The sequence below is a fragment of the Lygodium microphyllum genome, chromosome 7, assembly GCF_053477565.2.
Source record: "Lygodium microphyllum isolate KBCC chromosome 7, Lygodium_microphyllum_v1.1.10, whole genome shotgun sequence".
In the NCBI taxonomy this organism is placed as follows: Eukaryota; Viridiplantae; Streptophyta; class Polypodiopsida; order Schizaeales; family Lygodiaceae; genus Lygodium; species Lygodium microphyllum.
In genome coordinates, this window is record NC_141141.1 from 45,922,312 (window position 1) to 45,948,299 (window position 25,988).

Below are 25,988 nucleotides of genomic sequence, written 5' to 3' on the forward strand. Positions count from 1 at the left end.
ATTGCTTCCCCTTCATCTCTGAGGGAAACTCAGTAGTTTCCCCTCTCCATTAAGCTTGAGCATGTGCTCAAGCTAGTATCAACACCATATTTTTAGTATAGACTTCCTTTTTCTTTTAGATGTATTTGAGAGGGAGCTTGAGCACATGATGAAGATTATAGTAGCATTTTGTGTTTCATATGACTTCAAGGTGTCTTTGAGACATGGGGAAGGGAAACTTGGCAAGATAATGGGATAGAGCTTGAGCATGTGCTCAAGCCTATATAGACCTTGAGCTAGTATCAACCCTCTCTTTATTATGAGACTGAAAGTTGTCTTTGGGATGGAGCTTGAGCATGCACTTGATCTCATATCAACCCTCTCCTTATGGGGAAGGAGGTTGTTAATAGGGTTTCCCCCTTTTCCTTTGAGGGCATGGAAAAATAATTTATCCTCTCTCATTGAGACTGCTTAAGCTTGTATCAACACTATTTTTTAAATATTGACTTCCTTTCTCCTTTAGGTGTATTTGAGCCGGAGTTTGAGCATGTGATCAAGCCTATAGTATCCTTATGTGTTTCATATGATTTTGAGGTGTCTTTGAGACATAGAGGAAGAAAACTTGGCAAGATAATGGGACATGGCTTGAGCATGTGCTCAAGCTTGCATCAACCCTCCATCTACTAGGAAGAGCTTGATAGTATTGTTTCCCCTCTACCTTTGAGGTCATGGAAAAATAGTACCTCTTCTCTCATTGAGATGGCTATGGGACAACATGCTCTCAAGCTTGGATTCACTATTCATCGAGGAGGAGCTTGGTAATATTGTTTCCCTCCATCTCTATGGGCAATACGATAGTTTTCCTTTTCTCATTGAGCTTGAGCACGTGCTCGAGTTGGTATCAACACTGTGTGTTTTATATTGACTTCATTTCTCTTTTAGATGTATTTGAGAGGGGGCTTGAGCATGTGATCAAGCCTATAGGTGCCTTCTATGTTTCATATGACTTTGTGAGGTGTCTTTGAGACATAGAGGAAGAAAACTTGGCAAGATAATGGGACATAGCTTGAGCATGTGCTCAAGCTTGTATGAAACCTCTATCTAATAAGAAGAGATTGATAATATTGTTTCCCCTCTATCTTTGAGCGCGTGGCAAAATAGTACCTCCTCTCTCATTGAGATGGCTATGAGACAACATGCTCTTAATCTTGGATCCACTTTTCACTGGGAAAAATCTTGGTAATATTGTTTCCCTCCATCTCTAAGGGAAATACCATAGTTTCTCCACTCTAATTGAGCTTGAGCACATGCTCAAGCTGGTATCAACACTGACTTTTTTTGTATATTGACTTCCTTCTATTTTAGATGCTTTTGAGAGGGAGCTTGAGCATGTGATCAAATCCAAAGCATCCTTCTATGTTTCATATGACTTTGAGGTGTCCTTAAGACATATATAGGGAGGAAACTTGGCAAGATAATGGGACACGGCTTGAGCACATGCTTGAGCTTATATCAACCCTCTACCTATGAGGAAGAGCTTGATAATATTGTTTTCCATCTATCTTTGAGGGCATGGGAAAATAGTACCTCCTCTCTCATTGATATGGTCATATTCTTATATCCATGTTCATTATGACTCACATCCACCTTACCTTTTATAACCCTTATGGCATAAATAATATCAATGAGATAGTGCTTCAACATGTGCTCAAGAAACACTATCTATTTGATATGTATTTGACATGACTCAAAACTCTCTTTATCAAGGAGAACCTTGGCAATACACATTCGTGGTATCTCATTTGCCTCTTTCGAATGCCTTTGAATTAGATCTTGAGCATGTATGCAAGCTTGTCTCAACCATCTCATTTTGGCAATAATTTTGGGATAACTTTGAAAAAGAGTGTAAGTGTGAGGTCCAATTTGTATCAATCCTCTCCTCAAGAATGTATAACTCTCTTGATATCTTTGTGGGGCAAAGATTGGCCATGTGGTCAAGCTTATATCTCCCCTTTCTTTATGAGATATATCCCATAATAGAGATAGTTGAAATAGGTGTGCCATATGGCCAATCACTAGCTAAAGGAGATATACTTCATGATGTGGCAAGGCTTTCAAATTGAAATAAATCATTTATTAAGTTTCAAATTGGTCATGTGGCTGAGCTCAACACATTAACTCTCTTTGATCTTAGAAAACTCTCATTGAGATGGAGATTTTCCATGTTTGGTAGTAAATCTTTTCTTCATCACATTAGGTAGAGGTTTGATATGCTCAATGGGTTGTATTTTGATATTCTATGTTTGGTTATCTAGAAGTTTTGCATATCTCTATTTAGTTTCATGCTAGCATTGTCTAAGACTATTATTTGTGTTTTATAGATTATATCTTACAAGGTGGAGACAACGTTTATTTGCTATTGGATAATGTAGAAGTTAGTTTTGGTTCCATATGCTCAACTTGTCCAAATGCAATCTATGGTGGATCAAAGATTGGGATGGCAATGTTTCTATGATAGTGAATGAATGCTTCAAAAATTTCATGGTTCCTTTTCCTACTTTAGATGTGAAAGAGTTGAAACATGCTGTGTGGAGAGCTATTCGATGGCTTTTATTGGGTGTAAGGCTATTAGTTGATAAAGAGAATACTACAACTTCAGCATCTCTAGTTGATGGTTGTGAACAAATAAAGCACTATGGTGTTACTAAAAATGTGGATGTCTTGCATATGTATGGAGAAAGTACACCCTCTAATGGTTCTATACTGCTTGATGCAATGTCACCTATCTCAAACCACGATGATGCAATGTCATCTATCCCACTCCAAGAAGATGATTTAAGGATTCGTCATCATGGAAGGATCAGTGTGTCACCTTATGGGATGAGAGTAAGGTTCACAATTGCCACAAAGGTGTTATACTATTTGTGCATCCTGATAATGCTATACATTTTGACTACTTGGGAGAGAGTTGTATTGGGGTTAGCATAGAGTATACTTTCACAGTGACTTTGTTGGATGGTAGTCCACTACCACTTTCTTCTTTGGACCAATCGCCAATAGAAAACTTAAGTACTTCAACTGGTGGAATCCTAGATATGGCTTCTAATAAACCATTCTCTAAGAAAAGGAAGTATACTTTCATCAAGAGGGTTCCAAGAGGCATATCTCCAACAATTGCTAGCACATATACTTCACTTGGTTCAATACAACAAGTAGCTACTATGGATTGTTGCTCTAATAGATGTTGCCAATATGCAAATCGTGATAGTGTGATGCAAATACGCAGATAATTTTAGAGGCAAAACTCTGAATCTTGAACTAATTATGTATATGATATGCTTTCCACTGCTTGGCACCATGACAGTTCAAGGAAGATCAAGTACACTTTCAAGATATATGGTTCCACAGTATGTTGCATGGCATGGTACACAGTGCATGGAATTCCTAAAACAACCTTTTATCATTATAGAAGCAGATTTGAGAGTGGAGCAAGGTGTTATGTCCATGGAAATAGAAAAAGACTAAAGAGAATTCAAGCACATTTGGGGATGGCAAGGTCATTTCTTAAAGAGTTTGTTGAAAAAAAATGGAGAACATGTGCCAAACAGAAGTAGGACATTTCTTGATGGGGTCAAAGAAACTCAATTGGTTATTCCAGATACATATAAGCAAGTTGACATTTTATGTGAGGTGAATTCGTCACTGCAATAACTAGGTTACAAAGAAGAAATGTCAGAGTCAACAATCAATAGAATTTGGAATAAAGAGTATCCGCACGTGACATTGAGTAGGTCTAGTCAATTTTCTAAGTGCACCATTTGTAGCTCTTTAAAAGCTCAACTCTAAGCCATAAAGGATATCTAGGAGAGACTAAAAGAATATCCACAAATAGACAACTTCATATGGCACAGCAACTAAGTTGTAGGAACCTCTACTGCACATGGCATAGGTACTCAAAGGTTCAACCAAAAAAATGTGTACATCAATCATGATAGAATGGATCAAAAGAAGACTACAATCTCTAGATTAACTCAAGTATTAAAAGAGTTGGACTAGGTGTCACTTATTGGAGCAATCACTCATAATCATGGAGAAGGTCACTATGGGCACTTTGTGCTAAATGGTTTATGGCCTTCTTATCCTAATCTCACAATTGGATCTATTGCATTTTGTTTGCATAACTTAGAGAGATCAGATAGACATGAGCTTGGGGATCTAGCAACCACTAGTCTAACAAGGGGTAAAATTTCCTTGTTTAAAGCTTTGAATTGTAGAAATGCACTAGATTACCATATAGCTCATGGTGGCAAACGACAACTACAACCACCCCATAAACATCCTTGTAGTGCTAAGTTGTATATAAATGACTGCTCATCAAATGGAGAGGAAAAGTGCTTCCTCTACCTAGGAGCACTCATTTCATAAGCTCCCAAAAAATTTGTTACTACAAATGGACAATTTTGCATCAGAGAATAAGAATAGATATGTATTCGCATATCTCTCACGTCTTGTTGCAAGGGGGGTTTTCAAAACTATGCATTTTGGTTTTTTGATGGTGGGTCATACACATGAGGACATAGATGCAATGTTTGGTCGATATTTAGAAGCCTTGAGAACAAAAATAGTATACACATTCCCAAATTTTATGGAGGTAATATGAACATCTACATCATCAATGCCAGCCCCATTTTTACTTAAACGAGTTCTTGTTGATGGATACCTTTGTGATGGACCCAATGCCCTTGTTGGCCACTCAAAGCCACTCCAATTTTGGTTTTTTATGCATGGAACTAGTCCGGTAATGCAATATAAAGTGCATCCAAAAATAGTTGATTGGATGCCTAAGGATGGGGGTATAGAGTTATGGAAGAAGGATGCCTAAGGTAGATCACTACTTCCAAGCGAATGTCCTGAATTGTTGCCAATGGCTAGTTTTGTCAAGGATCGTGACTTAGTTATACCAGGAATAAAGGCTCATATGAGGTTTTGGGAGAACACGGGAAAGGTTCAAGATATCCCTTTGTACTTCAAGCATGTTATTGACTATTGGGATAATGTTATTAAAGAGATTGAGAGTCATGTTAGTCAAGCAAAGCAAAATTTTGCATAATATGCAGACTTTTGGCCAAGGACATGTCCAATAGATTATTTTAGCATCGCATTAGAAAATGGAGACTCCAAAAAAGATGAAATTTTTTTAGGATTTGAGCAATGGAATGAACACTATTGTGGGTCACGTTCTTTGAAACCAAAGGAAGAATTCAAGCCGTATAATGATGTGCAACATGGAGACTTCCTCTTACTACATCCAAATGATGGCAACATCTATCCCATTTGGCTTGCAATTGCTGAGTCAAATGTTGAGGTGGATAGGACATCACCAAACTACCAAAAAAGTTTTCATCCAATATTGGGCACCATGTGCAAAAAGGAAGGGTATGACTGATGAAGAGGTTTATCATGATTGTTGGAATAAGTATTAGATGGAGAATAAGGCAAACCCAAAGGTATGGGAACATGTTGATTCAATTGTTTGGGCATGGAAATCAAATGGACAATTTCATCATAAAAGAGTGAAGATACCAAAGGCCGCATGTGAGAAGGCACAATCAAGCCTATGGAACATGCAACTTTAGTTCATGAGCACATAAAGAGTAAGTAACAATGCCTTTAATATCACATTTCCTTAAATCATATTTTGTTAACTATGGAGTTTTGACTACAATGATGTCAATGACATTCAAATTTCATTAAATAAATTTTAGTTTTCATTTGAATGTATGCAAGTTTTTTTGCAGGTTTTTTTTTATCTTTTGTCTTGTGAAGACTTTGTACTATGACATAGTTTAGCAAATGTAACCCTGAACCAATACTTGCGGCTAATTGGAAGGAGTTCCAACGGTGTTTTAAAACACCGCCCACTTTTTCTTGAGAGTTATTACGAAAAGATAGAGTTACCAAGTCTTGCCAGTCCAACATACTTCTCATCATATGCTATCATCAATGACCTTGCTAATATTGATATTCACCATAAAATAATAGTATTAGCTAATAATAGTCAAGTAGGCTAATCATATTCAAAGCATAGATGTATGGCCTGATCACATAGCCAAGCTCAAAATCAAAAGAGAATAATAAGCATACTAAAAATGATACTTCTCAACCATATTATCTCTTCCTAAACTCATAAAACTAGACAAACTTACTATAACAAACGTTGACCTTGGAAATTTTAATTTTCCCATAACATAGGATTTTTCCCATTTTAACTCAAACACTCTTATCATCAAAAAAATCATTATAAATGACTTACTAACATAGATTCTAACAGAGGTAGAAACCAATTTTGATACATATACTAGCAAGTACATAGAAAAAGAAACTTAAATTAGAAAAGCGCAAGTAGCAAAAAATGTCAAAGGATCGCATGGCATGAAAGTGAGAAATATGGTAACATTGAAATGTTACAGGGCCTAAATGGAGAAAAAGATGTGAAATTAAATTTTTCTTCGTGTAGATAGTTTGATGGGTCACAAGACCCTAAATATAGGCTTGAAAGGGACGGCTCACAAGCACTAAATTTAAAAAGTCATATATAAGGTTGAAAAGTCTTAATGTAAGTGCTCCAAAAAACTAATAGTCAAAGTCTTATCTCTTCTCTCTTTCTATGTGTCAACCATCGCTAAAGCTTTCTTTGTTGCTTGTGAGCTAGGTTGTGGAGATTGGGAAGTGGTTTCTAGCTAGTCTTGTGAGTTCGCTCTCCTACATCTTGTCTACAACTTCTCCATCTCTTCTTCTTGGATTTTCTAATTTGAGAGGTTAAGATATAGAGAGTTTGTGATAGAAGCCAACAAAGAGCTTGAGGGGCCTTGGGGGAGAGAGAGAGAGAGAGAGAGAGAGAGAGAGAGAGAGAGAGAGAGAGAGAGAGGCACTTCATCTTGGAGGAAAACAAGTAGAGGATATTGATGACTTGCATATGAGGGATGAAGGAGTGAGAAGTGCGGAGCTTGTGAGCATGGTTGAGGGGATCATTGTAGCTTTGGAGCTCATTAATGAACACCTAGACTACAATAGTTTGTGAGTTCTCTAGATCTGACTATTCCTTTGATTCATTCTATTTTCTTGATAGGTTGTGGATTTAGTCCAAGTCTAGCCAAGTCAGTGGGAGTAGATGGTAGGAGAGCTTGTAGGCTGAGAGACCCTGAGATATCTCAATTAATATACGTATTTCCATCTAGGTACAACATGTAGGCAAAGTAATTTGTCAAAATCTCACTTGTTGAGTCATCAATCATAGACCACGTATGGAATACAACAAGCTCGAGTGAAATGGGATTTCTCGCCATGAAGAGCTTGATGCAAAAACCTTATATGTCTTAGTTTAGGAAGGGCAAATTGGAATGGAACTAATCCATGATTATTTTTTTACTAAGTAGTATTGAATTTCAAAAGACTAATTAGATTTAGGAAACTTGCTTTTTTTTGTTCATAAAAATATTAAAAATACAAAAACAACGCATAACCCCTTGACACGAACTCGTATTTTAGGCACTAGCAAGCAACTATAAAATCTTATGTGTCTGAAGGGATTTTGGGTTCAATAAATCTTTTAAATTTTGCTAATTGTCCCTTTTTTTCATCATGTTTTTTTATGAAGAGTCATGATCATACCTTGAGTGAAGCATTAGATGACAACTAGCTAGTTGTAGTCATTGGCAAGCAACTCAAAAAGCACAAGCATGGGTAAACATTCAATACTAATCTCTTTGCATCAAAAAATGAGGATAATTTTCAATTTTGAAGGGCTGAGATTGCATTGAAGATCATGATTTCATGATAGTATTCTAGACACAAGTAGGAAGGATCTTGATAGTTGAACATAGCAAGAATAGTCATGTTGCAATAGGGTGTATTTAAGTCTAACTGGTTGACCTACACCACTCCATGAGTATCATAGGAGATTGGAGAATCACCTTTTTGGTCCCATGGTCTCATGGGATAAACTAATTACATCTTGGGCTCTTGGAGCTTGCTATAGGACTTTATAAAAGTAGGGTCTTCCCTCTTGGCATTGAGCACTAGACTTGCAATTTCCACCCACATACTTAAGTCCAAACTTGAGTGATGACTCTTAAGCCAAGGCAAGAACACATTGAGGTGGTAAAGCATGAGAACGCCCTCCTTTGATACATAGGGCTCTTCGTCCCCACACCTCAAGGGCCACCCTTAGGAGGCATTTTGGAGTATCCTAGGTCCGTGTTATCCATGAACCCACGAGGGGCTAACCTATCTATACCCTGAAATCCACATTGTCTCTAGTTGCCTTAAGCACAATGTCACAAGTCCAATCTTATATTGAGTGTACTAAGAGAGTGCTATTACTTTCTCTAGTAAGGACATAGACATAGCTCCCACTCGAGACATCTCTATTAGATGTGAACCATTGACAAGGGACAAGAGCTTGAGACTTCCATGGTGCGTGCTTGGAAGATGATATAGTAAGAGAGGGTGGAAGATGATATAGTAAGAGAGGGTAACTCTCTTGCTTGGACCAACTTCCCCATACCCGTAGTCTGGTGAGCATTGAAGGGCGTCGTCACTTTTGTCATGATCCACATGAGAATTTCCAACCCCCGCTCTCATGACTTTGATTCCAGCCATCAAAGGCATAGCACTTGAGCGTACGGACCAGTTGCAGCACTAGCCTGAATCCCCACCATGCGCTTGTCCTGTGAACTCAGCTTTTGTTTCTCCACTTTCCGAGGGATAACCTTCAACCTTAATCGGAAAAGGATTTCCCTCCTTGTCTCTTGGAACCCTGTCTAGAGCTTTGGTTCTAAGCTCCACCACAATTTTTAAGCTCTAGCCATAAGTTACTCGGAATCCCCCTCCTTCACTCCGCCATTGCGAATCTCCACCCCACCTTTAGCCAATCTACCTGCAACCACCAGCTAGCCATTGCTCCAAGTATCTCCTTTGGCCGCTTGACCATCACCTTGAGTGCCATTTTGGCCATGCTTTTGCTTTGAGTAGTACACATGAACACATTGTCTTGAGAAGACTCCAAATTCTTGCCTCCTCAAGCAAATTTCAGCACCATTACTACTTCGAGCAATTTATTGCAGCACTATCACTATCTTGAGTATGCACCACCCCATCACAACATAGTGAGTCGAGATTTCATCGAGAGCCTAATTACCTCAAAGGTTGGTGGCACATTGCTTCAAATTGCACGAAGTGCACAAATCGAGACACCTTGTTCAATTCATACTCGTGACATTGTCTCATTGACTGGGGCATAAATGCTTAAGGCATTGATTTTGCTCAAGAAGATTCCCTCAATACATCATCTTGTGTTTTTCAAGGCTCTAGCACATTTAGTGCTTTTCAATTCCAATAACGCATAATAAAAGCTAGAGAATACGAATACAAAAGCAAAAGCCTCGATTAGGCTTTAAATGACACACATTTAAAGGAGTACCAACAAGCGAAATAGAGCCCATGGAAATTGAGTGATCCAAGTGCTAGGGAAAATGTTATCACCCATCCATACAATTCCTTTGACCACTCAAGGAATACCAAGATAACTTTAGGGAAAAAATGATCGCCTATCCTTACAATTCCTTTGACCACTCGAGGACTACCAAGACATTGTTAGTGCAACCAAGGTACTCGTCCAAAATCTTGTTTCGATCTTACAATTGAAGGATTTTAGTTAAGTCGATACACACCAGAATCAAGTTTCACAACATCCACATTCAAGTCTTGACCTAGATGGTTGCAACCCTTGCCTTGTAAAGGAAGATTTCAATGTCAATGAGTTGAATAAGTCTACTGGAGAAAAACCCACATGAGATGAACAAACAAACATATCAAAGAACAAAAAAAGCAAGGGACATGAAGAGGGAACTAATAGAGAGTTAAATTGGAAACTTTGTTGAACTTGAGACCATAGAAAAACAATTGGTCAAGGAAAGGAAATCAAACCCACAAGGTCACATTGATGTACCAAAATACATCATCCAAGAGATGAAAACCAACCCATACACACAAAAAGTAGAAAGGATAAAACGTGCCTACCTAGCCATAAATGGCTACAAAGGACCCTTCTTGGCACTTTAAGTGCTGCAATCACAAACTTCAAAACTAGGTCCTCAGAATCTTACGTCTCTCTAGGGAAGAACAATAGGAACTCCCACTTCTCTATTAGAGCGCATTAGCTATATCAACAGTCGGGTAAACCAAGAATAGCGTGTGGTCACGTCTAGATCAAGCTCTAATATGGACAATGGTCTGGAACTTGATGCCATTGAGTTCCCTACAGACATCTAGCAAATGATCACACTTTTTTATGGCCAACACATGAGAGTAGAACATTCAGGAAGACCCATAGCTAATATCCTAGCTAGTGTTGAGGCTAAGAAAAAACTTGGGAAGGACCTCATAAGACAAGTGGCACTATTCACAAGAAATCAAAGACAAGAAAGATGAAGGAGGCATGTAGAGTTAGGTCAAAGTATCCTAGACCTAGCCAAAGGGACGGCAGCTAGAGATGATGTAGATGAGGTTCTTATGAGCTCCTTCTCAAGAAACTATTGGATCTAACTTCTATAGAAAAATCTAATGTTGCTCTAGCCACCACACTCTTGAGTGGATTAGGAGCAACATAGAAACTAGAGGCAAAATAAAAATACAAATCATCACTAAGCAAGTTGATAGATATAGGATAGAAGATGGTCCTTACAGCTTTGTTGAATAGTTCAAGCAAGTATGTGAGGAAAATAACCTCATGGATGTGGACAAAAGAGTGCAAGCCTTTGGACGCTCTGCAGCAGGTGAAAAGGGCCAAACATGATTCACAAGCCCAAACAATATTGAGAAGAATAATTTTAATGTCCTTGAGAATTTGTTCATAAAACCCTTCTTAGAGGTGAGATATCCAAATAACCTAATTGTCAAGCTCATGAATGTGAGCCAAAAAGACGAGGAGATCCGAGACTATGTCACTCATGTGAGAAGTCTCTACGAATGAATCCCTACCACTGAATAACCTAATGCTAGAGCAATATCCATGGTCTTCATCAATGGCATAAACATGAAGAGTTGTACAAGACCCGGGCAAGAGAAACTCAACATTGCAAGGAGATGTATTGGCAAGTATGTTTGATGAAGCCATACAAGTTGATGACTTGTTAAAAGAAAGGCTATCCAGCCAACATGCATCATCACCATTCACATCCAAATCTCATGACAAGGGCATACAAGTTGATGACTTGTTAAAAGAAAGGCTATCCAACCAACATGCATCATCACCATTCACATCCAAATCTCATGACAAGGGCAAATGCCTAGACATCTCTCATGAGATGTCTAATCTCAAACTGGAGTTTCAAAATTAATATGTTAAAGCAAAAAAGCCTCTTTTCCTCGCTAATAAAAATCAAAATTATTAAAATCGAGCCACATTATCATAGTTAAGCTCTAAGAAGCTTTGAAGAGACCCACTAGATTCAATATCCAATGTGTGCACTACAATGGTAACCACTTGCCCCAACAGAATTTCCACAATATAAGCCTAGGCCATGTGCCAATTGTTGAAGGTATGGTCACAATTCCATCCACTATAGAATGCCCCAAATTTTTTCTTATCAATAGCAATGCTAGCAATAATTTTCAATGAATAAACAATTTATCTTTGGATAGGGAGCTCCATTAGCTCTCCTGTCTCCTAATGATCAAAGACCACCTCCACCTAGGGCAAAGATTAATCCAACCAGCATACCTAGACCCCCTGCATTGATTATAATGTTGCCACAAAGTGATGCTCCTGTGCATTATGTCTAGGAGACATACATGAACCCTTACATCTCATATGATGAAGAGGGAAATCCAATTCTCATCGACTATAGGCCAATTCTAGTAATGACCCTGGGACAAGGGAAGAGGATGAGGATTAGAAGGAATATAATCACAACAACTGATGCCAAGAGGCATATTCCATGGTGGATTCTGTGAGATCACGGTGGATTCCGTGAGTTTTTATTCCACGGTGGATTCCGTGAGGTTTTGCGATGGATTCCCTAAAACTATATTTATTTGCCAAGGCTCGTACACAAGGTGGATTCCTTGTGCGAGAAGTTGGTGGGGACGCTTGTCCTTTTTGGGCATCACCTTAATTTAATGTGCAAGTGGGTGATTCCATAGCGAGTGATTCCGCAAAATACATATTTGAGTTAATGGATATTTATGAGTTTTGAGTGCGCACTCATATTAAATTAAGGTTACGACAGAGTTCCAACCTGTTTATTTTGTAGCTGAAGACTGCTAAGTATTCACATTTGTCATTGTAATTTTATTATTTTCTAACAATTGTGAATGCTTTAGTGGATTTGTAGAGGAGGTGGTGGTGGCATTGGCAAGCACTGGGCAATTGCGTGTATTCAATTTACTTAGAAGAAATTATCTTTTTTTTTATGGGCACACGTCTTATCATTAAAGGCGTGGCGCTAATATTTATTTAGGTGCGCTTATTTATTGAAGTGCTCAATAAATATTTATTATTTTGTATGCGCATGGGCGCACGATTTAAATATTCATTATTGTATATTGTATTTGGACACAACCCGACTCTTGGATCGCCCAACCACTTTATTCTTTATTTGGACAAAAGCTAGCACAAAAGCCAAAAGCACACTAATTGCGTATATTCAGTTTACTTAGAAGAAATTATCTTTTTTTTATGGGCGCGCGTCTTATCATTAAAGGCATGGCGCTGATATTTATTTAGGTGCGCTTATTTATTGAAGTGCTCAATAAATATTTATTATTTTGTATGCGCATGGGTGCATGGTTTAAATATTCATTATTGGATATTGTATTTGGGCACAGCTGACTCTTGGGCTGCCCAACCGCTTTATTCTTTACTTGGACAAAAGCTAGCACAAAAGCCAAAAGCATGCTAATTGTAAAATTGGGCTATTTTTTAGCTTTGAAATGAATAAATTTATAAATACATGCCTTGTAGAGCACTCACACAAAGCATGGGGGGAGATTGTACCCAATTGGTCTTTTTGCCTCATGTCGTGCAAGTCTATTCTCTTGAATTTTGAGCTTAAAGTAGAGTTCTTTGTTCTTGGGGACCTTTCGGCGCTCGCTACGTACGCATACAGCGCATAAGATTTGTGTATCAGAGCAAAGCTGAGATCAAGGGCTTCCAATTGCTTACCATCTTACACGACGGCAAAGCTCCTGGAATGAACATGCTCTACAGTCAATCTCACGACAATCCGTCAATACCAGCGTGTTCCTGGTGGTGAACAACCCCCTGCTGTGCTGTTGGATCGCTAAGGACTTTGGTCATAACAGAGAGCAGAGAAGAAACTTTATGAAGTTTAAGTTGATTAAGGTTAAAAAGCTTAAGCTTTCCAAGAATTCAACGCCGACAGCGGCAGTATGCACTCCCTGGTGGTGACGTCGACGTCAGCGCTGCATCCTCTCATCCCGACGCAGATCAAATCATTAGTTAAAGCTTTCTTCTCTAAAAGCTAAAGCTTAAGGTTTTAAGCTATTACTAAAGTTTCAAAAATCCAAGCTTAAATCTTCTCCATAGATGGCATTCACCCTGGGTCAATCCCGAACTCGTTTCAACCTCCTTGCAAGCCTCTATTCACACCAGTACTATGGCAGAGATTGCATTCACACTGGGTCAATTCCAAACTCATTTCAACCTCCTTGCAAGCCTCTGTTCACACCAGTACTATGACAGAGATAATTTTCAGCAAGCAGATTGCTATACGCAATCTTCACGGGCAAAGTGTTCGTTGAATAAGGATTTCAGCAACTTCTGCATCCGCAAAGAAGAAAGATCGCAAAAAGCCTTTTTTTTTTAAGCAAGCCTTGTAAACACGACTTTGAGCTACACTCATCCTGCTAACAAGATTTCGAGTATGTGAGGTTGTTTGAAATTTTGCAGGATGACCGATAAAAATATGGAAGATTTTATGGCTGAAGGTGATTTACCGAAAACAATGATGGAGCAAAAATTGGACTTAATTATGATGCAACTTCAAGAGGAACGAAGAGCACATCAAACTTTGCAAGCTCAGTTGGCCACTCTTCAACGATCTACTGTCGATCAAGATGGATCGCAACCCGAAGATGTTATACGACATACGATCGATGTGACACTTGAAACACAATCTATCCAGAAAGAAGCCAAGATAAGTAAAAGAAATTTCAAATTCCGTACTTTTAATGGGCTACGTGATGGAAAGACTGTTCTCGCTTTTATCAGTCAGTTTGATGATTATTTCCATGAAGAATAGTATACCGAAAAAGACAAACTCAAGTGTGTCACTAATCGTTTAGTAGACAGAGCATCGCTATGGTGGACTATTGTCTGGAAAAGTATTGATTGTTCTACTACTTGGGAGGCTTTTTAAAAGAAATTTTTGCAGAATTTTCTTCCACCTCAATTCCACAAAAAAGCAATCAAACTGTGGGATCTTCTGCAAACAAAGAGATCGTGGACTCGGACTAACTGGTCCGATCGGACGGACCACGTGGCACTCGGACCGACCGGCCCCTTTTTGTTAAAATCGGACGCTCGGACCAACCTGTCCGACTCAACTACTCGGACGCTCTGACTCGGACCCACCCGGTCCGATCGGACGGAGTAATACACGTCACCAGTCGAACCATGTCCGATCGGACCTCCTAGAATCGGACCGATCCCTCGCACACTCGCCCGTCCGATTCTTGAGAATCGGACACGTGGACCCTAAGACCCCCACTTCGCCCTAACGTACCTGGTCCGATCCCCACAATCGGACCACTGGTAAATCAGACCACTGGTAAATCGGACGTCTGACTCCCAGAGTCAAATCAAAACAAACCTGACCCATCCAGGGACACACTGGGGCACTCCCCCAGTGACCCGTAAGGCAGCCAGGACTAGAGTAGCAAGCCTGTCAGGCCCAAAACGAGCAAGAGTGAGTAAGATGCAGGGGAAGCACTCACAGCACTCTGATTGAATTTCCGCACTTGAGGAGCACTTAGAAAAGTCGAAAGCCTGTTTGAGCACGAGTGCACGAGGGACAACACACTTACGAGTGACCCTAAGTTGAGGACTGCATTCAAAAATTAAAAAAGAACTCACTCAGATAAATTGCCAAAAAACCCACCACTAGGAGAAAACCCAAGCATAATAGACGCACAGAACGCAGGGCAGGATCAAGCAAGGAGCAACAACGACAAGGATTTGATTGACAACCAGGCGCGAGAATTTTACCATGACAGAAGGAGGTTCAGATCATCGGTTTGCAGGGGAGCTAGATGTTAGCACATTTCCCGAGGCCATACAGCAAATGATGAGCAGTTACGATGCGCACGGCCGGTACGAACACCATGGCAGGACAGCGGAGGCAATCATTGCAGACCTAGAGGAGGAGAGGAGGCTAGCCCGCAAGGCATTGCACAGCATAGCAGACTGTAATAGGGACCAACAAGCCAGGAGCCTAAGGCAAAGCATGGAGCTGCATGAGGTGCAGCGAGTGTTGAACTTGGCTGGCCGAAACCGAACAGACCAGGAAAGAGCACTCGAGGGAGACCTGATGCTGGGCGAGCCCCTCATGAAACGGCTGCTCGATAACACTGCGGCGGAACAAAATGCCGCTGCGCTAGCAACCTCACTACTTGCAGGACTAGGGGCAAACCAGGGTTCAAAGAGCCAAGCCAAAATACCTATTGTTGTTAAGCAACTCGACAAGTACCAACCACCGGACGACCCGTACAGCTTTGTCGAGCAGTTCGAGCAGGTCTGCGAAGCCAATGGCCTCAACGACCAGACCCAACGTTCGCAAGCATTCGGACTTTGCTTAAGCGATAAGGGTAGGACGTGGTATACAAGTCTAGATGATATAGAACGAGCCAACTTCAATAACCTCAAGGACCTCTTCGTCAAGAGGTTTGCCGAACCCGGATACTCGGACAACCTGCTAGTGCGTCTGATGAACGTCAAGCAGAAGGAGAAGGAGGGCATCCGCGACTACGTGACCCACGTTACAAGTCTCCTTAAGAGAATCCCCTTGGGCGAAAGACCGCTGACTGACAGGGCAGTGTCAACCGTGTTCATCAGCGGGATTCGAGATGAAGAATTGTACAAAGCACTAGCGGGCAATTCGAGCTTGCAAAGGGACGTGGTGGCTAGGGTTTTTGAGGAGGCCATTAGGGTCGATGACCAACTGAGGGAGTGGAGCTCCAGGAGCTCGAACCCGGAAGAAATCGACCCACAGAGTTTAGAACGAACGCCAACCTCTAGCTAGCGATCCAACGCATCATCCCACGATAAGGGGAAGGCCGCCGAGGCAGACCATGGCTTGGCCGAGGTCAAGACAGAACTGGCCAAAATACAGGACATGTTAAGGCGACCTACGCGTCCGCATGCCCCAGTGTGTGTACTGCGGAGGAAACCACCTGCCAGTAGAATGTCAGGACCCTAGGTCAAGACCCTGCACTAATTGCGGAAGGTTCGGCCATGATGTCGCACACTGCAGACTACCACGAAGACTACCATACACGCAGCCCTACGGCCAGCTCTATCCGACTAACAGGCCACAGCCATTCTACGGAAGGGGAGCTCCTCTTACCCTACCAGCACCTAACGACACGAAGCCAACGGTCCCCAGGGTGGACATAAACCCTACTGGTATCCCTAGGCCGCCTAGTCCCTATGTGACCCACCCACCGAGCGATGCTCCTGTGCATTACGTAGAGGAGCCCAGTGACGAAGAAACCTACATATACCCGTACGTCTCGCATGACGACGAGGGCAATGCAATCCTCATGGATTACCGACCACTACCGGTGATGGCACTAGGACGAGGACGGGGTAGAGGCCTGGGAGGGCAGCCACCAGATCCAGTCACTTGTTGGACATGTGGACATCCCGGTCATGTCTCCTCACGGTGCCCAAAAAGAGAGCAGCAAAATAGGGACAAAGCCGACCAAAGGTGTGCAAAGTGCGGAATCACTCATCTTTTCATAGATTGCCCAAAACGGAAGCCGCCTTCTGGTACAGCTAATTTGCCGTCTGTCCCGCTGGGACTGTTTGGTGTTGAAAACCCCGATGGGGAGGCCACACCTATCCCCCTACGAGTGATGACCCGAGCACAAACGAAGCAGGCCGACGTCTCTCTGCCAGGACCTAGCAATCTCGACACTACCTCTGTAGGAAAGAAAAGCCGTAGGCGAAAAAAGAAGAGGTTAGAGGCCAAGGTCGCACTAAAAACCGACAGTATTACGACCTTGCCCCACGGCAAGAAAGTCTCAGACACAGAGGCAGAAACTTCAGCCCCTAGAACTGCGCAACCGGAGAGCGCCAAAGTAGGGGAATACCCACACCCCAGGCGGCAATTGGAGGCCATAGAAAAGGTAAAGGAATGGGTGAGGGAGGCTCAACAGCACCTCAAGGATGTCGAGCCCATCACGGAGGATGAGATCGAGGGCCTCTCCAGCATGAGTGCGCCGTCATCGCTACCCCACCCTAAGTCTGTCGAGGCGGCTATGCCACAAGCAGTACAGACAAAGACAAGGCCAGGCCTAGACGTAACAGAACCACAGGACAGCCGTGGCCATTGGTCCAGACAGTCTGCACATAGGGCAGGACAGGTGTTTAGCGATCTCCTAACCACACTAGTGACCACCCCTGTAATGGTTGCATTGGGAGAGCTGCTCAGGCAGCACTCTACCCTGTGGAAGGATCTCAAATGGTGGATCGAAAGACCACACGAGCAAGCCCCAAGAAATGCTCAAGACCAGGATGCGGAAACGCACTTGCCAAGTTTGACGCTACACTCAAGCCCTAAGTCCTTGCATATCAATGCCTTCTGGGAGGGCTCAAAAATGCATGCAGTCCTGCCAGTCCTAGCTTTTGGGGATACAACGAGAAGGGGGATCGTGGACACAGGAGCAGGGGTCAGTGTGCTTAACTATGCAGTGCTACAGAGGTTATAAGGATAAGAGAAATATAAAGTTATCAATTGAGGATACATTAGCACTAGCAGACATTGGGAGATAAAGCAGGTTGGTTGGCAGCCTCATCTACTTGTGTAACACCAGGCTAGGTATTAGTTTTTCTATTGGTGTTTTGAGCAAGTTCTCAAACAAACCCAAGAAAGTCATTGAAAAGTTGGGATGCAGATCCTTAGATACTTAAAGGGAACTCTTGACTATGGTATCACATACAGTTCTAGAAGCACTCTTATGGGGAACTATGACTCAGGTGGCCAGGTGATAATGATTCCAAGAAATCAGTTTCTAGATATTGTTTCTCTTTAGATTCAAGAATATTCTCTCAAATCAGTAAGAAGTAACAAACTGTGGCATTGAAGCAGAGTACAAGCTAGCTTGTTTTGCTACATGTGAACAGCATGGTTAAGGAGGATCCTATGGCATATGGGAGTACAATATGAATATCCAATAGTGCTAAGATGTGACAATCTAAGTTGCATCACTGTTTCCAAGAATCTAGTTTTTCATGCACACATCAAACACATCGAGATCCAATATCACTATGTGTGTAACTTGATTGAGGAGGATGGGATAGTAGAGCTGTTCTATTGTCCCAATGGAGGAGAATGGAGTAGATATCTTCACCAAATCTCTTACGAAGGATCTCCTTCAAATTCATCTTCAAAGACTCGACATTGGAGACTAATGATGTAGTGCACCTGCGGGTGGATATTGAGGGGGGTGTTAGATATGCTCAATGCCCTACTCTCATAAGATGCCACCAATGATCCATGGTGCTCTAAGTTATAACGCACCCATTATGAGGAGAATCCATGTGTGAGCACATACATTGGTTGGGTCCTGACTTGTATGTCAGATGAGGCCTATGTGACCGAATGGCAAAAAGGTGATCTTTGTGGATCTAGCATTTGGGTTAGATAGAGTAGTTATGTTGCCAATAACTCGAGGCACAATGCATCGAGTTGCAAGGTGTGTGAGTTACAATAAAAGGAATATTTTCTACAATATTCCTTATCTGACTAGGGAAGGTTCATAATATGGTCATACAAGCTGACTAGACTACGTTCTCAAGCTATAAAAGGAAGGCCCCTCCAAATCTATCATCAATCTATCTTTCACCTAGTTAAAGTTCTTACAGCTACCCTTAAGCTCTTCACCTATCATCTGTCTAGATCACCATCTAAGCTTCATAGTGGAAATGCATGGGTGGACAAAGCCATATTTGTATCAGATCATTTGAAATTAAAGCATTTTCTATTCTTCTCATATTTACTATGTGTTCTCTACTTCTTGCTCATGTTGTGCCATATATTCTCTACAAATACCAGACCATTAGGATCAAGACATGCCTAGTATAGAGCTACCCTCCTCTCCAACTTACATATGATCATTGATGATGAGCCAAGGGTAGGAACCTCTTCAACAAAACTAGGTGAACCTACCTTGTCTCAACATGACCTAGAGACGAAAGCCCAACCATGAAGAAGAAACAAAGCCAATGAGGTTGACACGAAATTGCTAGTAAGGTGTCATTACTCTTGGGACTAATGAGGCAAAACTGAGTTCAAGTCATGGGGTTAAAGGACAAGGGTATTCAATATTAGCATGAGAGGTTGACAATGAGCCCCACATTCCAAGTGTGACACCCTCTTCAATGTCGTATTCACTACATATTAATGCCTTTTGGGAAGAACTAAGATGCATGTTGTCCTTCTAGTTGTGGCATTGGGATATGCGACTCCAAACGGCATTGTTGACAAAATGATAGGAGTGAGTGTCCTCAGCCACAAAGGAGAGGGAAGATTATCATCGGGCCATAAGGAATTGAGTAAAAGAGACTAGAAGGGGAAGAACTGCACACGCTAGAGTTCCACCTAACCCACCCCAACTTGGAATAGGTTCAAGCAAAAGTGTAGAGAAAGTGGGGAGCACCACAAGTGAGGAGGTGCCTAAGACACTCAAAGGCAAGGGAAAGGAACTGGGTTCAACCTTTACCACCACTACCTCAACCAGGTCGTGGCAAAAAAAGCAACCTTACCACCAAGCACACCACTCCTACCACCACCCCTTATAAGCGAGCAAGGCAACCATGCAACTTTGGTAGAATAGATGCAATGGTTAGATGCCATCTATTTATTGGGCTAAAGAAATTCAAAGGGACCAATAGTCATAGGATCAAAAAGATTGGCTATGGAAGAGATAGAATCAAAAGGGAGGGGAGAAAAGATCCCAAGAAAATAGAAGGAACATCCTCACACATGCCTCTCATCACCCAAGGGCATGGACATGATTTTGATGACCTACTCAAGATTTTGTAAGAACAAAGAGACCACAAGAAGGAAGGAAGAAAGCAAGCAGTGTTTATGTTGGAGAACAAAAAGAAGCCTATGTCACCCTTCAAAGGCAGTATATATGACATCTATGCCCTTAAGATGGAAATAGCAACCTTGGCAGTGATAGGAAATGAAAAGTATGAGGAAGCACTCCACCAATATGATCAAGAAAAGGAGAACATGGAAATATGGAACATGTGCCATAAGGAAGCCACAACCATCATAGCCCAATTAGAAGAAAATCTAAGACAAACCAAATTGGCTAGCTGGAACATGATGAAGAGAAATAGTGTAGATGAAGGATAGGTTGCTCAAATTGGTAGAGCAATGGAAGAAGCCACTAAGAACCAGGAGTGCCTTGAACAAAATGCGGAGTTAATCAAGGAAAAGGAGGAGCTCCAATTGAGGCAAAAAGGAGAAAATTACCATACTAGAAGCATTAACCAAGTGGCAGGATTAGGGACTAGAGCAAGCCAAGAAAAAGATTAAGCAGCTAGAGGAGAGAAGTGCAAGATCTATGTAGGAGCTTGCTCATAGTCTCATGAAAGAAATGCATGACAAGAAAGTAGTGAGGGATTGGGCTGAAATGACAAATAAAATAATGAAGATTCAACATAGGAGCTTTAGTAAAGCTCTAACAAAAATCACTAGGCCAATTGAGGAGGACACGGTGGAAGGGCTTAAAATAAAATTGCAAATGGCTAGAGAGGCTCTTGAAAGCACCATAGGACCACTACCCTAGCCACCCAAGTGTGAGCCCACAAGAGATGAAGTGGCACACCAACTTAAGGAGGAAGTGCTCACTAAGTAGGTGATGAGACTAGGCTTCAAGATTCCATGAGAGCCTACATTGTCATCACCCTCAATTGATATAGGAGATCGGGATGAGGAAGAGGATCTAGAATTCCATCTTGAGTAAACAAACATTCAGCAATCTCTCGATGAATCTACTTCTTCAGATGCACTAAGGGTCCAAAACAACAATGGAAGAAGTAGTTGGATAAATTTGGGCTTCAATTCAAGGTAGCACCTCAACAAGTACCAGATGTAACATTCTTGAAAGAACCAAAGGCGGTCATCATTCAATGGGAAGAGAAGGTCAGAGAACTAGAGAGAAGAGAGCCACTAGATGCATGAATGACCTTCACCTTCACCATGACACAAAAGCTAAAGTTAACACTTCCTGTCAATATTATTGACCAAGTGATTGAGGTTTGTGAGGCATTCGAAAAGTGATGGATTGAATAGAAAATCCAAAACCTTGACTTATAGCAGTAGAAGGAGAAAGGCTTCTACTGGAATAAGATGTTAGAAACACCTTGGAAGGTGCTGGGTTTGAGGCACAACTAACTTGGATAGCCTTCTGTAGAGCTATTTTTATAGAGAGAGGAAACCTGAGCTGCCTACCCTACCCACGAAAGCATAGGGTTGACTTCAACCCTGACCTTCATGGCAGATATGGCTATCCTCTCATCTCAACATCAACACCAAATATCTCTGGGTAGCTTGAGGTTCCAAAAGTGGGATCTAGTCCCTTCCTTCAGTAAGTTTGTGGACACCTTCCAGAATTGTCCCAACCTAGCCTTTGTAAATGACATGCAATTATCTTAAGTTGTCAGTGGTTCTATTGAACCAAAAAAGAGCTACAGAGAAGGAAACGTTGCATCCCTTATTTTTTTATATTAATGCAAGAATTGTAGGTACACCACATACAAATTGATCCTTTGAGCTACCATGCTGTATGCTTTTTGTATCAACCTCTTGGAATATATGAACGAAAGTTGCTTTATCAGTTATTCACCTCTTCTTGCCATCTACCCTAGTGAGCACTCGTATCTCCATCAAAGGATACTTTTGGTGAGCAAGGCTTATCTTGAGTGTTCATTAAAGCCCTTACTTCCACAACCTCAAGACAAGGGAAAGGAGAAGGAGTACTTATATCACACCTACAAAAAAAAGCATATGCACATACACCTATGGGTCCTCGAGTTGAGGGTATCTAGTGACTTCAATCAGTTGGCTCTATCCTCAACCCCCTAAACCCTTCCCCATGGATTGTTAGGGTCCTCAATGGTAGGATATCCCAAGAAATTCACTGACTTGTCTTGCTAACAACCACCTCACTGCACTAATAACCCTTCACTGATTGGGTCCTCAAGTGTGGGACAATCCGAAGGAGTCTTGGATATCTTTATACAAGCTTGCTCCAAATTGCACACACCACTCGCCCACTCATCCCACACAGCATGCATTATTTCATTGCAAGTACCTTGAAGTGCTAAAAAGGATCATTGACGATGAGGATTACCATTCCCTCAACATCATGTGACCTCTTACTCTTCCAACTGCCATTCCACACAAGTTCCAAGCATCTTTACTAGTGCCACGAGACTAGCACTCAAATAATGAGGGGGGTAATGTTAACCGCTTACAAGTTCAAAGCAGAAAAAAGCAAATAAAATGGCCATGAAGCAAGAAAAGGTGGAGAAAAGAGAGAAGATCAAAACACTGGCATTAACGAAATTCAAAATGGCGTGAAAAATGATAAATATGCTGACATTGAAATATCACAAGGGCTAAACGAACAAAAAGATGTAAAAGTAATTTTTTCTAAGCGCCAAGCTCAATCCCTTGTAAATTGTAAACTAAGGCACATTTAATAGCATGTGAGTGGAGTGAGTTAGAATTTTTAGGAGATTAGATAGTCTAACAGATCACAAGACCTTGAAGGCAAGCTTGAAAGGAACGAGTGGTGTGCATTGATGAGAATTAGGCCTTGCCCAAAGTTTAAAATTCAAAATTCATATATAAGGTTGAAAAAAATCCTAATGTGGGCATACCAAACTACTCATAATCAAAAGCTTATCTCTTCTCTCTTTCTCTCTATTGACCATCACTAAATTTTTCTTTATTGCTTATGAGCTAAACTGTGGAGACTGGGAAGTGGTTCCTATTACACTTGTGAGCTCTCTCTCCCACATCTTGTCTAGAACTTCTCCATGTCTTCTTCTCACCTTCTTGGATTTCCCAGTTTGAGAGGTAGAGAGACAGAGAATTTGTGATAGAAGCTAAAGAGCTTGAGGAGAGGGTGAGAGAGAGAGAGAGAAAGAGAGAGGTGGGGGTGGGGGTGGGGGTGGGGGTGGGGGTGGGGGTGGGGGTGGGGGTGGGGGGTGGACGAACTCACTTCAGCTTTGGAGGAAAGCAAGTGGAGGAGAACAACTTCTTGTGTGTGAGGGACAAAGGAGCGAGAAGTGTAGAGCTTGCAAGCATGGTCAATGGAGAAGGATGTGTGCTAGAAGAAGTTGGAAACAACCAACGAGCAAGTAGTTCAAGGTAAGATGTTAGCAAAACTATTTACTTAATGGTTTGAGGGGTTGAAAAAAAAAGGAAGATTGTGCTATGATAATCTAGTAGAATTAGACCTTATGGTCGAAATTTAGATGCTTTAAAAATTTTCAATGCCTCTACAATAGATAAAAAAGCATGTTTTCAATAATTTGGACATTGAAGTTGAAGGTTTACTGATTACTGTTGCTAACCATCAGGAGATGTCAACTCAGGTTTTGACTGTAGCAAAGCAGGCTTGGTCAGCAATTGTGGCCAAGATGGGTATGGTTGTTAATGGCCCATATGAAATGTTTCAATATTATTTCCTTACTAAAGTTGCTAAAATTTTATTGAAATCAAACCAAGAATATAATATACATGTTGAGAATAGTTGCATAATAATGTTGTGTTGCTAGGATGACTTGCAGCAAGCTCTACAGGGAAGGAATGAAGCACAGGAACTTGTGGCAAAAATGAAACTGAAGCTACAAGCTTTCTAGCTAGATAAGATGGGACCATCACACTCTGAGGGAACTCACATGACAAAATTTTGTTCACCATGTGAAGGAAGTCTGCAGCATATGCCTTAGGGAGCAAAGCACCCTAAATGTATGACTTTCAAGTTCTATGAAGGATTCTAGGTGCAAAAAATGTTTGTAGTCGTAAAAGTTCAAGATAAAGCTACAAGGCATGGAGATGGAAAAGATTCAATCATAGACATAATTAAGACCCTAATCAAGACCAATAGATGATGTGTGATATATAATTTATTGCAAGCTTTTTTGAGATGGTAGCAATAGGGTGCTGCTGAGAATATTGTGGATGAACTTGTTGTCAATTCTGCTAATTGAAACAACTAGTCCCCTTAGTCTTTAGTTCTTGCATATCATGTAGTTTCTTTTCTCTTCCATTGATGTAATGCACTATCTAAGGATTGCACTGGAGGATTCAAGGTACTCCTAGTCCTACATCTAGGCTCTTCCCTTAGCTGCTTAGTATGGCTCATTACGGGGCCCAAGGCTCTCGGTGAGGCTTAGTTAGTTTCCCAGCTTTAGTTGCATATCATTTTGTTGTTGTATTTTAGTTAGGGATATGTGGGTTCAAGTTATGGCTCCTTGCAATCACCCACTAGGCTATGCCACGTGTTGACTAATGGATTTGCTATGACGTTCCTACTACACGCATGTAGTCTAAAGTACTCCTTAAATGTCAAATGATATAGGCATCCTCTTATATCCATACATGGCATACTTATCCACATTGTACTCCTAATTATTACAAATTATCCTATCAATGGACACCGCTATTCTCTTCTGCACTATGAATTGTGTTCTATGATTATTTATTTCCAATTTCCAAGTTGTTATGCATATTTCGTGATGTTCAGGTTGTATTTGTTATGCCAGCCTTTTTGGTATCATCTATTTCAAATTTTTGGGTAAAAGAGCTAAAAACATTCATTGTAGTTTGTTAGAAGGGGCACCACTTGTTGGACCAACCGAGTGTCAGCTATCCAAGATTATTTGTGGCAATGTTTAAATTTTGGGTTTGTGAATTGTATTGCTTGTTGAAATTTGTGTAAAACCAAGTCAACTATCACCCTATCTGAGAAGGAAGGTTGGTTTTAGTTTGCATGAGGCAACCAATGACTTTTTAAGAGAGTTCTTCAAAGATAGTTATATCCTAGCTACCCACATACATTAGGTTACATTCATGCCTAAAGATATCAACTCCCTTAAACTATTTTATTTTACATATGACAAAGCTCTCACACTAGTAAAGCTCATAGATTTAAAAATGAAGGGAGTTCTAGAAATCCCTCTACTTTCAAGGAGGGTGAAAGTGATAAAGATAACTCAGCCCACACACAATGTAAACACATGTCTAGATGTTGGAAAGATGGCCCATGAACCACAGTAAAGAATGAATGTGAGGAGAATCTAAACATTAAACATAATGATTATGAGAGCTTATGACAAGAAAATAGTATTGCAGTGGTGTCTAGGCTGGCATGCAATACTAATATAGGGGGATAGGTTGTGAGGGCTTAGGAGTGTGAAAGGTAAGCGATTATAGAACTTCATGGTTAAGTTTCAACTTACCTTTTTGTTGTTGCACCAAAATGTATAGCTGGTAGATATGTCCAAGTCCTCATTTTCTAGACCTACTCTAGCTTGATGTAGGGAGATACCAAAACTTACATTGAGTTGCTCATTCTCTAGCCATACATCCAATACCATTTGAGGATCTTGAATATCCCACGCCAAGTATTGATTCATCAGCACTTCTATTCACAATGTGTCATATCACATAATAGCA

The 25,988-nt window shown here is 41.1% G+C and overlaps 1 pseudogene; it reads left to right on the top strand.

The window, feature by feature from the left end:
- LOC148033409 (plant UBX domain-containing protein 16-like) overlaps positions 1–24,169 on the top strand; it is a 63,644-nt pseudogene extending 39,475 nt beyond the window's left edge.
- The last annotated feature ends 1,819 nt before the right edge of the window (positions 24,170–25,988 follow it).